Source organism: Phyllobates terribilis, unplaced genomic scaffold, assembly GCF_046119375.1.
Source record: "Phyllobates terribilis strain yellow unplaced genomic scaffold, ASM4611937v1 Scaffold_317__1_contigs__length_2197502, whole genome shotgun sequence".
Classification (NCBI taxonomy): Eukaryota; Metazoa; Chordata; class Amphibia; order Anura; family Dendrobatidae; genus Phyllobates; species Phyllobates terribilis.
In genome coordinates this window covers 618,325-632,522 of record NW_027363077.1, presented here as the reverse complement: position 1 = coordinate 632,522, position 14,198 = coordinate 618,325, and the positions used below count along the sequence as shown (strand labels likewise).

Genomic DNA, 14,198 nt, shown 5'->3' with positions numbered 1-14,198 from the left:
CCTGGAAATGTGGTGTAATGCATGCAGGTGTCAGGGTCCTGATCCACACTGCATCCATACCTGAGAGTGAGATATCGCACATCTGGCTGAGATGCAATACCTCTGTAGCAACCGAGCCCTCGGGGTGCTACATATACACCCAGGCCAGAGAGCTAATTAGCAAGAGAGAGGTAGCCACTTGGTCCTAAAGACAGATTCTTATCTACAATCTTATCTTATCTGTAAAGCCAAACGTAGAGATCTCCTGCAACCCACTGCAGGGCGACTGTTTGTCACCTTTGACACACTTGCGATAGTAGCCCCCCCTCTACGAGTGGCCTCAGGACCGGGTTTCTCAGGAAAAGAGGTGTGGAATGAGCTAACCAATCTGGGAACGTTCACCTCTGACGCTGAAACCCACATCCTCTCCTCTGGACTATGGCCTTTTCAGTGCACCAAGTATTGTAAAGAACGACATTTGAGATGAGAATCTACAATCCTCAAAATCTGGAACTCCAGATTACCATCAACCAGTACTGGGGGCGGTGGTAGACTTGAGGGTTCAAGAGGTTCACATACCTTTTGAGTAAGGATATGTGGAACACATTGTGGACCTTTAAGGGCCTGAAGAAGTTCAAGATGAAACGCTGCTGGGTTAATGACGGCGGTTATTTTATAGGGCTTATTAGCCTAGGTCCCAGCTTCCAAGAAGGAACTTTTAATCTTATATTCGTGGTAGACAACCACACAAAATCATTCACATTCAGGTCCAGACCTGACAAGCGTTTTCTGTCGGCCATACGTTTATACCTGTTTCAGATGGTCTTTAAGTTTCAAAGAACACCCTGCCATATGGAGGAGAGCAATGATGTAAACCGTTCCTCCTCAGAAACTCATGAAGCTCTTCCCCCACTGAAGGTACCAAACTGTGGATGATAACCATATGTACCGAAGAACGGTGACCTGCCAGTGGATTCTTGACGATGATTATTGATGGCAAATTCTGCTGGCGGTAAGTAGGATGCCCAATCCTCCTGATTTTCGGAAACGAAACACCTGAGGTATGTCTCCAAGTTCTGATTGACACGCTCGGTCTGACCATTCGACTGAGGGTAGAAGGCAGATGAAAAGGACTTCTGCACCCCCAGTCGAGAACAGAATGCCTTCCAGAACTTGGAAACAAACTGGGTCCCCTGATCAGACACCACATCGGAGAGAACCCCGTGAAGCTTCACAATATAATTTATGAACACCTGAGCAAGTGTCTTGGCATTGGGAAGTGCAGGTAATGCGACAAAGTGAACCATTTTACTGAACCTATCTACTACCACCAAAACCACCGTTTCACCTGCAGAAACCGGTAGGTCAGTAATAAAATGCATGGACAAGTGTGTCCATGACCTACTAGGGATAAGTAGCGGAAGAAGAGTACCAGACGGAGGAGTATACGAAACCTTAGAATGCGCGCAAATACTACAAGCAGCTAAGTGTTCAATTGGATCCCGATGCAACCCCAGCCACCAAAAACGACGAGAGAGGAGGTCTGCAGTTGCCTTACCACCTGGATGCTCAGCAAGCACAGAGTTATGATGTTCCTTGATTACTTTGCGGCGCAGGTCAGATGGTACAAATAACTTTCCTGAAGGGCAGAAGGCAGGGGCGTCCCCCTGAGCCTCCAACACCTCACCGTCCAGTTCAGGATACAGAGCGAAAATGACTACCCCTTTCTGTAATATCAGGGCAGGGTTCTCATGGTCACCACCACCAGGGAAGCTCCGGGACAAAGCATCAGCCTTGACATTTTTGACCCCTGGACGAAGAGTGACAACAAAATTGAACCCAGGGTTGAGACATTTAGCTGACTGGAGATATGACGGGTTCTTATGGTCAGTAATAACAGTAATAGGATGGACAGCCTCCTCCAACTAATGTCGACATTACTTGAACGCCAATTTGATCGCCAAAAGTTCCCTATTACCCATGTCATAATTTCTCTCTGCTGAAGACAATTTTTTAGAAAAGAAGGCGCATGGATGCCATTTACCAGGGGATGAACCCTGAGACAACACAGCCCCAACCCCAACATCAGAAGCATCAACCTCCACATTAAAGGGTTGAGAAACATCGGGTTGACTGAGTATAGATGCAGTGGCAAAATGGTTCTTTAAGGAAGAAAAAGCCTGGAGGGAAGAATCAGGAAGAGGGTATGGATCATGGACGGTAATTTGATGTAATTCCCCGAAATCTAAACAGGGACGTAGACCGCCATCTTTTTTCTTCACAAAGAAGAACCCTGCCGCCACTAGCGAAGATGAGGGTCTGATATATCCCTTCTCCAGACAAAGGAAAAAAAATTACAGCTTTTTTTTTTTTCTTTTCAAAACGTGCTCGGCCGGCTATAATGTCACGCCAGGAGTTAGTGCAACACAAAGGGAAAAGGGAAAGGAGGAAGTAGAGACCTCCTAGTATGGTCTAACGTCACCCTGTCTTAACTACCGTACCTATATTGCCTCTTCAGCAATCACCGTATGCGTGCCTCGTCCTACTTTCCCTGGCGTACGGCTACGGCTAGGGATGGAAGGAGATGAGAACTAGTCAACCTCCACTAAACACTATAGACAACAAGAGAAGACAAAACAGGGGAAAATTGCTTAGCTTTAGATGATTTCAAATATACACATGGCCTCAAGCTCCAGAAAGGATGAAGTGCTGCTCCTGATAAGCCTCACAAGTAGAAATGAATATAGCCGGCGACTCCCTCTCAGACACACCAGGTATATATACACCCAGGCCAGAGAGCTAATTAGCAAGAGAGAGGTAGCTACTTGGTCCTAAAGACAGCCTCTTATCTAAGAAGCTGTCTGCAATGCCAAACGTAGATGTCTCCTGCAACCCACTGTAGGGCGACTGTCTGTCACCTCTGACACACCCGTGACAAAAGCTCTGCAACTCCAGCAAAGATAAACACAGCCTTACTAGCAAAACAACATAACAAAAGATAAACAATAGCACAGTCCATATGTGTATGTGCCGTTCACCCACACAGGTTATGTCCACCCTTCAGCTCTGTCCTGAGCTATGGCTGTCCAGTCTGGAGACCTTGCCTCTCCAAACACAGCACAAAGAAAAAAAAACAGGACTGAACATTTAAAGCTTGCTCAGCCACACCCTGAGGAGGAGATATGGGGAATGACTTCCCTCACATCACTACATCATTCCCATAAAACCACACCCTTTAAAAGAGGTAACCCACAGCATATAACATGCTGGCAGAGATTCAGTAGGTCTCAGTTCACACAGGAGAGAATCCTGAGTGACACATACCTCCCCTCGCATATAATACCAGTGACTCTGTCACATATTCCCCCCCTCTGCCAAAAGCTGGGGGGCACCTTCAGTCACCCAGCAGGGAATTCTGGAGAGGGCAGTAGCATTAGCGTGTAACTTCGCAGGTCTATGCTCCATGTGAAAATTAAAGTCTTTGAGACCTAAGAACCACCTAGTTGCTCAGGCATTCTTACCCTTCTTTTCCCTCAACCATCTCAAAGGGGCATAGTCTGACACCAATTTAAACTTTTGGCCAAGTAGGTAATATCTTAGCATGTGTATGGCTCATTTTATGGCTAAGCATTCTTTCTTCACAATGGCATAATTTTTCTCACAGGATGAGAGCTTCCGGCTCATATACAGGATGGGATGCTCTTCCCCATTTATCTCCTGTGACAGCACGGCTCCTAGGCCAACTTCTGAGGCATCTGTCTGGAGCACAAACTCTTTAGTAAAGTCTGGTGCAACCAGGACCGGCTGCTTACAGAGTGCCAGCTTCAGCTGTTGGAACGTCATCTCGGTTTCAACCGTCCATTTCGCCCTCGTTGATTTTGTGCCTTTCAGAAGGTCCGTCAGTGGTGCGGCAATCATAGAAAAATTTGGGATAAACCGCCGGTAATATCCCACGATTCCAAGAAACGCTCTCACCTGCTTCTTGGAGAGCGGTTGCAGCTAGTTCTGAATTGCCTCGTTCTTATTGACCTGTGGCTTAATTTCGCCTCTCCCAACTACGTAGCTTAAGTACTTGGCCTCCTTTTTTTGTTATTTTCTGTAAAGTAGTTAAAAATTATATACATTTCTCTTCATGTTTTGAATTAGAAAACAGTGTGTAATGTTCCCAATGCTGGAAATAAAAACTAGTATAAAGATTTTGTGCTTAACTCATGTTTTTGGACACACTGCTATTGTTTTGAACACTACTGTATTAAAATGAAGTCTGTGTTCTAAAAGCCAAGTAGCGCTCCTTCCTATCCAACCCCTGCTGTGTGCTCAAACATTAGTGTACAACCACATATGGGGTATCACTGTGATCGGTAAAAATTGCAAAACAAATTATGGGGTCCATTTTCTCCTATTACCACTTGTGTAAATTATAAATTTGGTGCTAAAACAGTATTTTAGTATAAAAAAATAATTTTTTGTTCTCACGTCTGGAAGTTATAAAGTTTTGTGAATCACCTGTAAGTTAAAAATACTCAATACATCCCTAGATAAATTCCTTGAGGGGACTAGTTTCCAAAATTGGGTCCCTTGTGGTGGCTTCTGCTGTTTTCGCATGTCAGGGGCTTTCCAAATGCGACATGGCATTCACAATATATTCCAGACCAATAGCTCTCTTTCCTTTCCTAGTCCTGCCATGTGCCCAAATAGAAGTTTTTGATCATCGCGTTATTTTTTAACCTATTGTCCATTGTGAAAATAATCAATTTGGGGCTAAAACGTCATTTTTGTGAAATAAATGACAATTTTCAATATGACGACCTAATGTTAACAAATTATGTGTAGTACCTGTGGTTTACAAATGCTCACTATACATAACCCTGGATAAAATCCTTGAGGGGTGTAGTTTTCAAAATGGGGTAACTTGAGGGGGGATTTCCACTGTTTAGGCACATCAGGGGCTCTCCAAATGCGACATGACACCCGCAGACCATTCCATCAAAGTCTGCTTTCCAAAACGTCACTCCTTCCTTTCCGAGCCCTGCCATGTGCCCAAACAATAGTTTTCCCCTACATATGGGATATCGGCGTACTCAGGAGCAATTGCACAACAAATTTTTGGGTCCATTTTCTCCCATTACCCTTGTGGGAAAAAAATTTGGGGCTAAAAGTATATTTTTGTGGTAAAAAATAGATTTTTTTTTATTTTCACGGCTCTGCGTTATAAACTTTTGTGAAGCACCTGGGCGTTCAAGGTGCTCACCAGGCATCTACATGCATTCCTTGAGAGGTCTAGTTTCCAAAATCGTGTCACTTGTAGGGGTTTTCACTGTTTAGGCACATATGGGGCTCTCCAAACGACATGGCGTCTGCTCTCGATTCCAGCTATTTTTGCATTCAAAAAGACATTATGCTCCTTCCCTTCCGAACCCTGCCGTGCGCCCAATCAGTAGTTTTATCCCACATATAGGGTATTGGCATACTCAGGACCAATTACACAACAATTTTTGGTGTCCATTTCTCCTGTTACCCTTGTGAAAATAAAATGGGGCTAAAGTAAAATTTTTGTGGAAAAAATGTTTATTTTTTCCTTGCCATTGCTTTAGTTCCTGTGAAGCACCTGAAAGGTTAATAAACTTCTTGAATGTGGTTTTGAGGAATTAAGGGGTGCAATTTTTAGAATAGTATCCCTTTTGGATATTTTGTGTCATATATGCCCCCCAAAGTCAATTCAAATGTGATGTGGTCCCTAAAAAAATATTTAGTAAATTTTGTTGTAAAAATGAGAAATCACTGGTCAAATCTTGTCCCTTATAACTTCCTAACAGAAAAAACGATGTTTCAAAAAGGACGCAGATGTATAGTAAGCATGTGGGAAATGTTATTTATTAACTATTTTGTGCGACATGACACTCTGATTTAAGGGCGTAAGAACTAAAAGGTTGAAAATTGTGAAATTTTAAAAATTTTCGCCAAATTTCCGATATTTTCACAAATAAATGAAAGTCATATTGAAAAAATGTTACCACTATTATGAAGTACAATATGTCATGAAAAAACAGTCTCAAAATCAGTGGGATCCGTTGAAGCGTTAAAGAGTTATTACCACATAAATTGACATTGGTCAAACTTCAAAAATTTGGGCAGGTCATTAAGGTCAAAATTGGCTTGGTCACTAAGGAGTTAAGGAAGATTTGGCGGTATGAAACATGTTGTTGTTTTGCTTTAATAATAATAATAATAATCTTTATTCATATAGCGCCAACATATTCCTCAGCGCTTTACAATTCAGGTCCATATACAACAGTCATAAGTAACATAGCTAAAGATAATACAATAATTAAAGCAAAACTAATGAGGACCCTGCTGGTAAGAGCTTACAATCTATAATGAGGTGGGGGGACACAAAGTACAGGGGCTTATTTACAATGATGGTCCGCCATCTTGAGGGGATGAGGGAGAGATAAAGGCTGCAGGAGCTGTCACCAGCCAGGATTTGTAGGGGTTTTGGGTGCGGTGGAGTGACTTATGTTTGGAGAAATAATGAATGGGCTATAAATATATAAAAGGACTTTGATTAAGGAGCGTGATAGGCCGCCCTAAACAGATGTGGTTTTAGGGAGCACCTATCTTCGAGGAGTTAAGACTAAATCAGGGCCGGCGTCAGCACCCGGCGCACCCGGGCAAATGCCGGGGCCCTGAGCAGGCAGAGGGGCCCACTGGCGGTCACGCACCCCGCTGGGCTATGGGCGGAGGAGAGCGGTGTCAGCGCCCGCCCTTCTCCGCCGCTTGCTCAGGGCCCCGGCAGCTGGATACTTACCTCTCCCCGTGCCGCCGCAGATCCGCTGTCTTCCTGCTCTGCGCTCCCTGTGACGTCTCAGGTCAGAGGGCGCAGTGACACCTTTACACCGCGCCCTCCCCTGAGCCGTCACAGGGAGCGCTGAGCGGGAAGACGCTGACAACGCTGGAGTCCGGACCCGAGCAGCGGCAGCAGGTGAGAAGGGAGGTGAGTATTTGATTTTTTTTTTTTATGTATGGAGGCATGGGGCATTATAAAGAGGGGGGGGGGATTCCTGCATGGGGCATTATAAAGAGGAGGGGTGACAGCCTGCATGGGGCATTATAAAGAGGGGGGGGGGATTCCTGCATGGGGCATTATAAAGAGGAGTGGTGACAGCCTGCATGGGGCATTATAAGGTGGGGAACAGCCTGCATGGGGCATTATAAAGGGGGGGGGACATCCTGCATGGGGCATTATAAAGAGGAGGGGTGACAGCCTGTATGGGGCATTATAAGGTGGGGAACAGCCTGCATGGGGCATTATAAAGGGGGGGGCAGCCTGTATGGGGCATTATGTGGGGGGGTAACAGCCTGCATGGAGCATTAAAAGGGGGGGGGCTGTATGGGGCATTATGTGGGGGGGAACAGCCTGCATGGAGCATTATAAGGGGGGGCAACCTGTATGGGGCATTATGTGGGGGGTAACAGCCTGCATGCAGCATTATATGGGGGCCAGTATCCTGTATGGAGCGTTATAAGGGGACCGGTATCCTGTATGGAGCGTTATATGGGGGCCAGTATCCTGTATGGAGTTTTATAAGGGGACCAGTATCCTGTATGGAGCGTTATATGGGGGCCAGTATCCTGTATGGAGCTTTAAAAGGGGACCAGTATCCTGTATGGAACGTTATATGGAGGCCAGTATTCTGTATGGAGCCTTATATGGGGGCCAGTATTCCGTATGGAGCCTTATATGGAAGCCAGTATTCCGCATGGAGCCTTATATGGGGGCCAGTATTCCGCATGGAGCCTTATATGGGGGTCAGTATTCCGCATGGAGCCTTATATGGGGGCCAGTATTCCGCATGGAGCCTTATATGGGGGTCAGTATTCCGCATGGAGCCTTATATGGGGGTCAGTATTCCACATGGAGCCTTATATGGGGGCCAGTATTCCGCATGGAGCCTTATATGGGGGTCAGTATTCCGCATGGAGCCTTATATGGGGGTCAGTATTCCGCATGGAGCCTTATATGGGGGCCAGTATTCCGTATGGGGCCTTATATGGGGGTCAGTATTCCGCATGGAGCCTTATATGGGGGTCAGTATTCCGCATGGAGCCTTATATGGGGGTCAGTATTCCGCATGGAGCCTTATATGGGGGCCAGTATTCCACATGGAGCCTTATATGGGGGTCAGTATTCCGCATGGAGCCTTATATGGGGGTCAGTATTCCACATGGAGCCTTATATGGGGGCCAGTATTCCGCATGGAGCCTTATATGGGGGTCAGTATTCCGCATGGAGCCTTATATGGGGGTCAGTATTCCGCATGGAGCCTTATATGGGGGCCAGTATTCCGTATGGGGCCTTATATGGGGGTCAGTATTCCGCATGGAGCCTTATATGGGGGTCAGTATTCCGCATGGAGCCTTATATGGGGGCCAGTATTCCGCCTGGAGCCTTATATGGGGGTCAGTATTCCGCATGGAGCCTTATATGGGGGTCAGTATTCCGCATGGAGCCTTATATGGGGGTCAGTATTCCGTATGGGGCCTTATATGGGGGCCAGTATTCTGTATGGGGCCTTATATGGGGGCCAGTATTCCGTATGGAGCCTTATATGGGGGCCACTATTCTGTGTGGAGCGATTCACCGGTTTCTGAGCTATTGTGGAATTTATAATAGATATCACTCATGTAATGTAAGAAGTGAAATCTTTGCATTGTACTAATATATATATATATATATTTCTCCGCCGTGTCTCTGCATCATGAATCGTGGTATGTGTTAAAGGGGCCCACTGAGACTCTTTCGCCCGGGGCCCAGAAAAACCTGGAGCCGGCCCTGGACTAAATGAACAGGTCACCAGCCAATATCTGTACATATGTACAGATATTAAGTGCTGGGGGCAAAACTTAGATTAGTGACATGACTTGATAGTCTTGCTAAAAATTATCTGTTTTTAGTGAACACTTAAATCCATAGACAGTAGGAATGAACCTGATGCACTCCTGAGAACTGGTGCAGCACAGAAAAAGTCATGGACGTGAGAGTGGGAGGTCCTGATTATGGAGGATATTAGTCTTGGCTCATTGGAGTGTAGATATGGTAGTAGACTGACATATGGGAGGAGTTGTAGAACAGTGCAGCACTGTGGAGAGCTTTGTGGGAGAGTGCAATGACTGGTACTGTGGAGGCGCCGGTGTAGCTGCTGGACAGAAATATGAGCCTGGCTGCTGCATTCAGAATAATGACAAATGCAGTTAGTGTTAAGAAGCACAATTAGTGAGTTACAATTAGTTGTGAACTCAAGATGAAAAAAAATCAGAGCAACAGTAACAGCTTTTATTTTAATTTTTTTATTATTAATAATAGGATAGAAGGTTAAGACATGAACAAAACCATGAATATTATTAATAGATGAAATCATAGTCATGAACACAGCTGGGGTCAGATACCAGGTGATCAGTAAAAGCCAAGTCAGGCGAGTAGTATGAATACCGCGGAGCCTGATGATAGAGGCAAAACATATCCGGGTAAAGATGTTCCAGTGAGAAGGCCACAGGAAGCTGGTGAAGGTCCTTCTATACAGGTTCAGCAGTGATGGGGGATCTGCTGCATTTCTGGGCGCTAGATGCGGAGGTTTTCAGTCTTTTAGATGATGCTGGGGGAACAGTGACAACATGCACATATCCGAGCAGCCCTGGACAATCCACGCCGGCAGGATGATAAGATCCGGCGGAGGAGGGAACCTATGAGCAGAGAAATAAATATAATGTAAGTAATGGGACTCCGTATTACATGATACCACTGCGTGGACACTGCGGCCAAACGGCAGAGGAATCTTATCATACAGAGGTCAGGGATCATTGTTAGCCATCATACATGCGACAATCCCATCACTGACAGATGACATCTGCTCCACATGAATTATTCTCACTGACATCACACAACATAGAGCTGATTCTCACACTTACCTCGTCTCCTTCCTCTCTTTTCTTCATTTTCTGAGTTTTGTTCCTGTGTACTCAGATTTTTTTCAGATTTCCTTTCTTTCTGAGCTGGAAATTCTGATCAGAAAGTAAAAAAAACCCTCAGTAACAATATATTCTTATAGGATCTGCTTTGTATTTATAATGTAAGTAAAGGAGCTGATTCTCACACTTACCTCGTCTCTTTTGCCTCTTTTCTTTATTTTCTGAGTTTTGTTGCTCTCTAAGCAAATACAGCGAAGATTTTCTTTTCTCGAGAGCTGGAATTTCTGATCAGAAAGTAGAAAAAAAAAAACAGTAACAATATATTCTTATAAGATCTGCTTTGTGTCTATAATGTAAGTAAAGGGACGACTTATTACTTGATACTACTGTGCGGTCACTGTGGCTGAACGACAGAGGAATCTTATTCATAAAGAGGTCAGGGATCATTGTTAGCCATCATATATGTGATGGTCCGTACTGGACATCTAGTGTCTCCCGGAAGTCTGTGTTACTGTTTTGGTTCAGCAGTCCGAACAAAGCTTGTTGAAAGGATGCAGCACAGCCAATCAACAAACTTTTCTGGTGTGGGCACTTCAGGCCCCATCACAGCCATGCCAAGTATTGGTATGCCTGTGATTGGCCGGCGCAGTATAAAGGGGACCCCATGTCATTTTTGGGGGTGCACCTCCCTTTAATAATCAGTGAAGGCTATGCAGACAGCCGTGAGCTGATATTAATAGCCTGGGAAGCTTCATGGACATTGGCCTCTTCCCAGAATAATAACACCAGACCCGAGCTGTCTGCTTTCCCTCATCTGGGCATTTTTTTATTTTATTTTTTTAATTATTATCTAAATACATGTACAGTAAGCTACACACACACTGCACTAAATTATATATCTCACTGACAAATTTCTAACTATGCACAGGCACCGGCTGGTGAATACCGTATTTTTCGGACTATAAGACGCACCTAGGTTTTAGAAGAGCAAAATAGAAAAAAAATGTAAGCAAAAAATGTTGTCATGCTGCCCTGTTAAGGGGGAGGGGGTCTGCTGCTGACACTGTGTAATGTACCCCACTTCCGTTAATATACCCCATCCTGGTATATATGGCCCCCTCCTTCCTGTTATATGTGGCCCTCATCCCCATCCTGATATGCAATGGCACCCCAATCCACCATCCTGGTATGCATGGCACCCCAATCCCCCATCCTGGTATGCATGGCTCCCTCATCCCTCTTCCTGGTATGTATGGCACCCTTCATCCTGTTATGTATGGCACCCCCGCACACCCATCCTGGTATGTATGGTACCTTCATCCCTCTTCCTGGTATGTATGGTACCTTCATTCCTCTTCCTGGTATGTATACTATGTATGGCACTATTCATCCCTGTATGTATGGCCCCCCTCATCCTTCATCCCTGTATGTATGGACCCCCTCATCCCGGTATGTATGGCCCCCTTCATCCCTGTATGTATGGCCCCCCTCATGCCACATCCCTGTATGTATGGCCCCCCTCATGCCTCATCCCTGTATGTATAGCCCCCCTCATCCTTGTATGCATCGCCCCCCTCATCCTTATATGCATGGCCCCCATCATCCCTGTATGTATGGCCCCCTCATCCTGGTATGCTTGGCACCCCCTGATCCCTGTCACGCTGCTCATAAAAAAAATAAACAATCAAACTCACCTCCTCTCTCCTCCAGCGCTGTGTTCCCCGAACATCCACGGGTCTGCCCATCCCTAATAACAACTGCTCCACATGAATTATTCTCACTGAATGACATCACACAACATGGAGCTGACTCTCTCGCTTACCTCGTCTCTTTTCCCTCTTTTCTTCATTTTCTGAGATTTCTTGCTCTATACTCAGATATATTGAAGATTTTCTTTCCACGTCAGCTGGAATTTCTAATCAGAAAGTAAATAAAAGCCCTCATTAACAATATATTCTTATAGGATCTGCTTTGTGTCTATAATGTAAGTAAAGGGACGACTTATTACTTGATACTACTGTGTGGTCACTGTGGCTGAACGACAGAGGAATCTTATTCATAAAGAGGTCAGGGATCATTGTTAGCCATCATATATGTGATGGTCCGTACTGGACATCTAGTGTCTCCCGGAAGTCTGTGTTACTGTTTGGGTTCAGCAGTCCGAACAAAGCTTGTTGAAAGGATGCAGCACAGCCAATCAACAAACTTTTCTGGTGTGGGCACTTCAGGCCCCATCACAGCCATGCCAAGTATTGGTATGCCTGTGATTGGCCGGCGCAGTATAAAGGGGACCCCACGTCATTTTTGGGGGTGCACCCCCTTTTAATAATCAGTAAAGGCTATGCAGACAGCCGTGAGCTGATATTAATAGCCTGGGAAGCTTCATGGACATTGGCCTCTTCCCAGAATAATAACACCAGTCCCGAGCTGTCTGCTTTCCCTCATCTGGGCATTTTTTTATTTTATTTTTTTAATTATTATCTAAATACATGTACAGTAAGCTACACACACACACACTGCACTAAATTATATATCTCACTGACAAATTTCTAACTATGCACAGGCACCGGCTGGTGAATACCATATTTTTCGGACTATAAGACGCACCTAGGTTTTAGAGGAGCAAAATAGAAAAAAAATTTAAGCAAAAAATGTTGTCATGATGCCCTGTTAAGCTGGAGGGGGTCTGCTGCTGACACTGTTATAGGGGTAATGTACCCCACTTCCGTTAATATCCCCCATCCTGGTATATATGGCCCCCTCCTTCCTGTTATATGTGGCCCTCATCTCCATCCTGATATGCAATGGCACCCCAATCCACCACCCTGGTATGCATGGCACCCCAATCCCCCATCCTGGTATGCATGGCCCCCTCATCCCTCTTCCTGGTATGTATGGCACTCTTCATCCTGTTATGTATGGCGCCCCCGCACACCAATCCTGGTATGTATGGCACCTTCATCCCTCTTCCTGGTATGTATGGTACCTTCATTCCTCTTCCTGGTATGTATGGCACTCTTCATCCCTGTATGTATGGCCCCCCTCATCCTTCATCCCTGTATGTATGGACCCCCTCATCCAAGTATGTATGGCCCCCTTCATCCCTGTATGTATGGCCCCCCTCATGCCTCATCCCTGTATGTATAGCCCCCCTCATCCTTGTATGCATCGCCCCCCTCATCACTTATATGCATGGCCCCCTTCATCCCTGTATGTATGGCCCCCTCATCCTGGTATGCTTGGCACCCCCTGATCTCTGTCACGCTGCTCATAAAAAAAATAAACAATCATACTCACCTCCTCTCTCCTCCAGCGCTGTGTTCCCCTCTGTGCTGGAATATTCACTGCATGCGTGGGGAGCAGTGACCACTCATTTTCCCTAATAGTTTGCACGTGGTAGCCGCAGCGCGGCTCCTGCTGCGCTCAGCTGTCTGTGTGCCCGCTATTAAAGTCCCATGAATATTCACCACATCCCGTTCGGGTTCGGGATCACGTTAGGGTAACATTCTTGAGCCTGATGGACCCGAACATCCACGGGTCTGCCCATCCCTAATAACAACTGCTCCACATGAATTATTCTCACTGAATGACATCACACAACATGGAGCTGACTCTCACACTTACCTCGTCTCTTTTCCCCCTTTTCTTCATTTTCTGAGATTTCTTGCTCTATACTCAGATATATTGAAGATTTTCTTTCCACGTCAGCTGGAATTTCTAATCAGAAAGTAGAAAAAAGGCCTCATTAACAATATATTCTTATAGGATCTGCTTTGTATCTTTCCTGCATATAGTAGAATTGTTCTACTCCTGTCCCCTATACATCTGGTAATCTGGAAAAGCTTTACAAAATTAGGCAAATGGAGATACAGTATGGGCCTATGGGCAACATAATTGGAATCCATGAAACATGTATAACATAGAAGACCACTAACAAAAATACCATATGAAAATATTTGAGCCTTGACATCAACATTCTCATTTTTTGTGCTGTAGACATGTACATACCTGACAATGGGGACGAGGGTGGCAAGCTGGTAATAGCATCATCTCTAATAGACACAGGAAAAGATTCTTTCTGCCTGTTTGGAAGAAGATAAACGTGTAAATTACAAGTAAATTCGGTATAGAAGGGGTTGTCTCACTAGATTAACATCAACAATAAGGCCTATTAGGATATATAACAGTTATGGTAGGGAAGGTTTCCTACTCAAAACTACCTTCTATAAAGCAGAGCGAAAAACCACTACCAA

At 45.1% G+C, this 14,198-nt stretch overlaps 1 long non-coding RNA gene across 1 annotated transcript; it reads right to left on the bottom strand.

Annotated features, from left to right (window-relative positions):
• Positions 1–11,772: 11,772 nt before the first annotated feature.
• Positions 11,773–14,020, bottom strand: LOC141221115 (uncharacterized). The gene is made up of 3 exons (XR_012289189.1): positions 13,954–14,020; positions 13,570–13,662; positions 11,773–11,860 (listed from the first exon to the last, which is right to left on the bottom strand). It is a non-coding gene; the product is annotated as an uncharacterized lncRNA (long non-coding RNA).
• Positions 14,021–14,198: the final 178 nt, after the last annotated feature.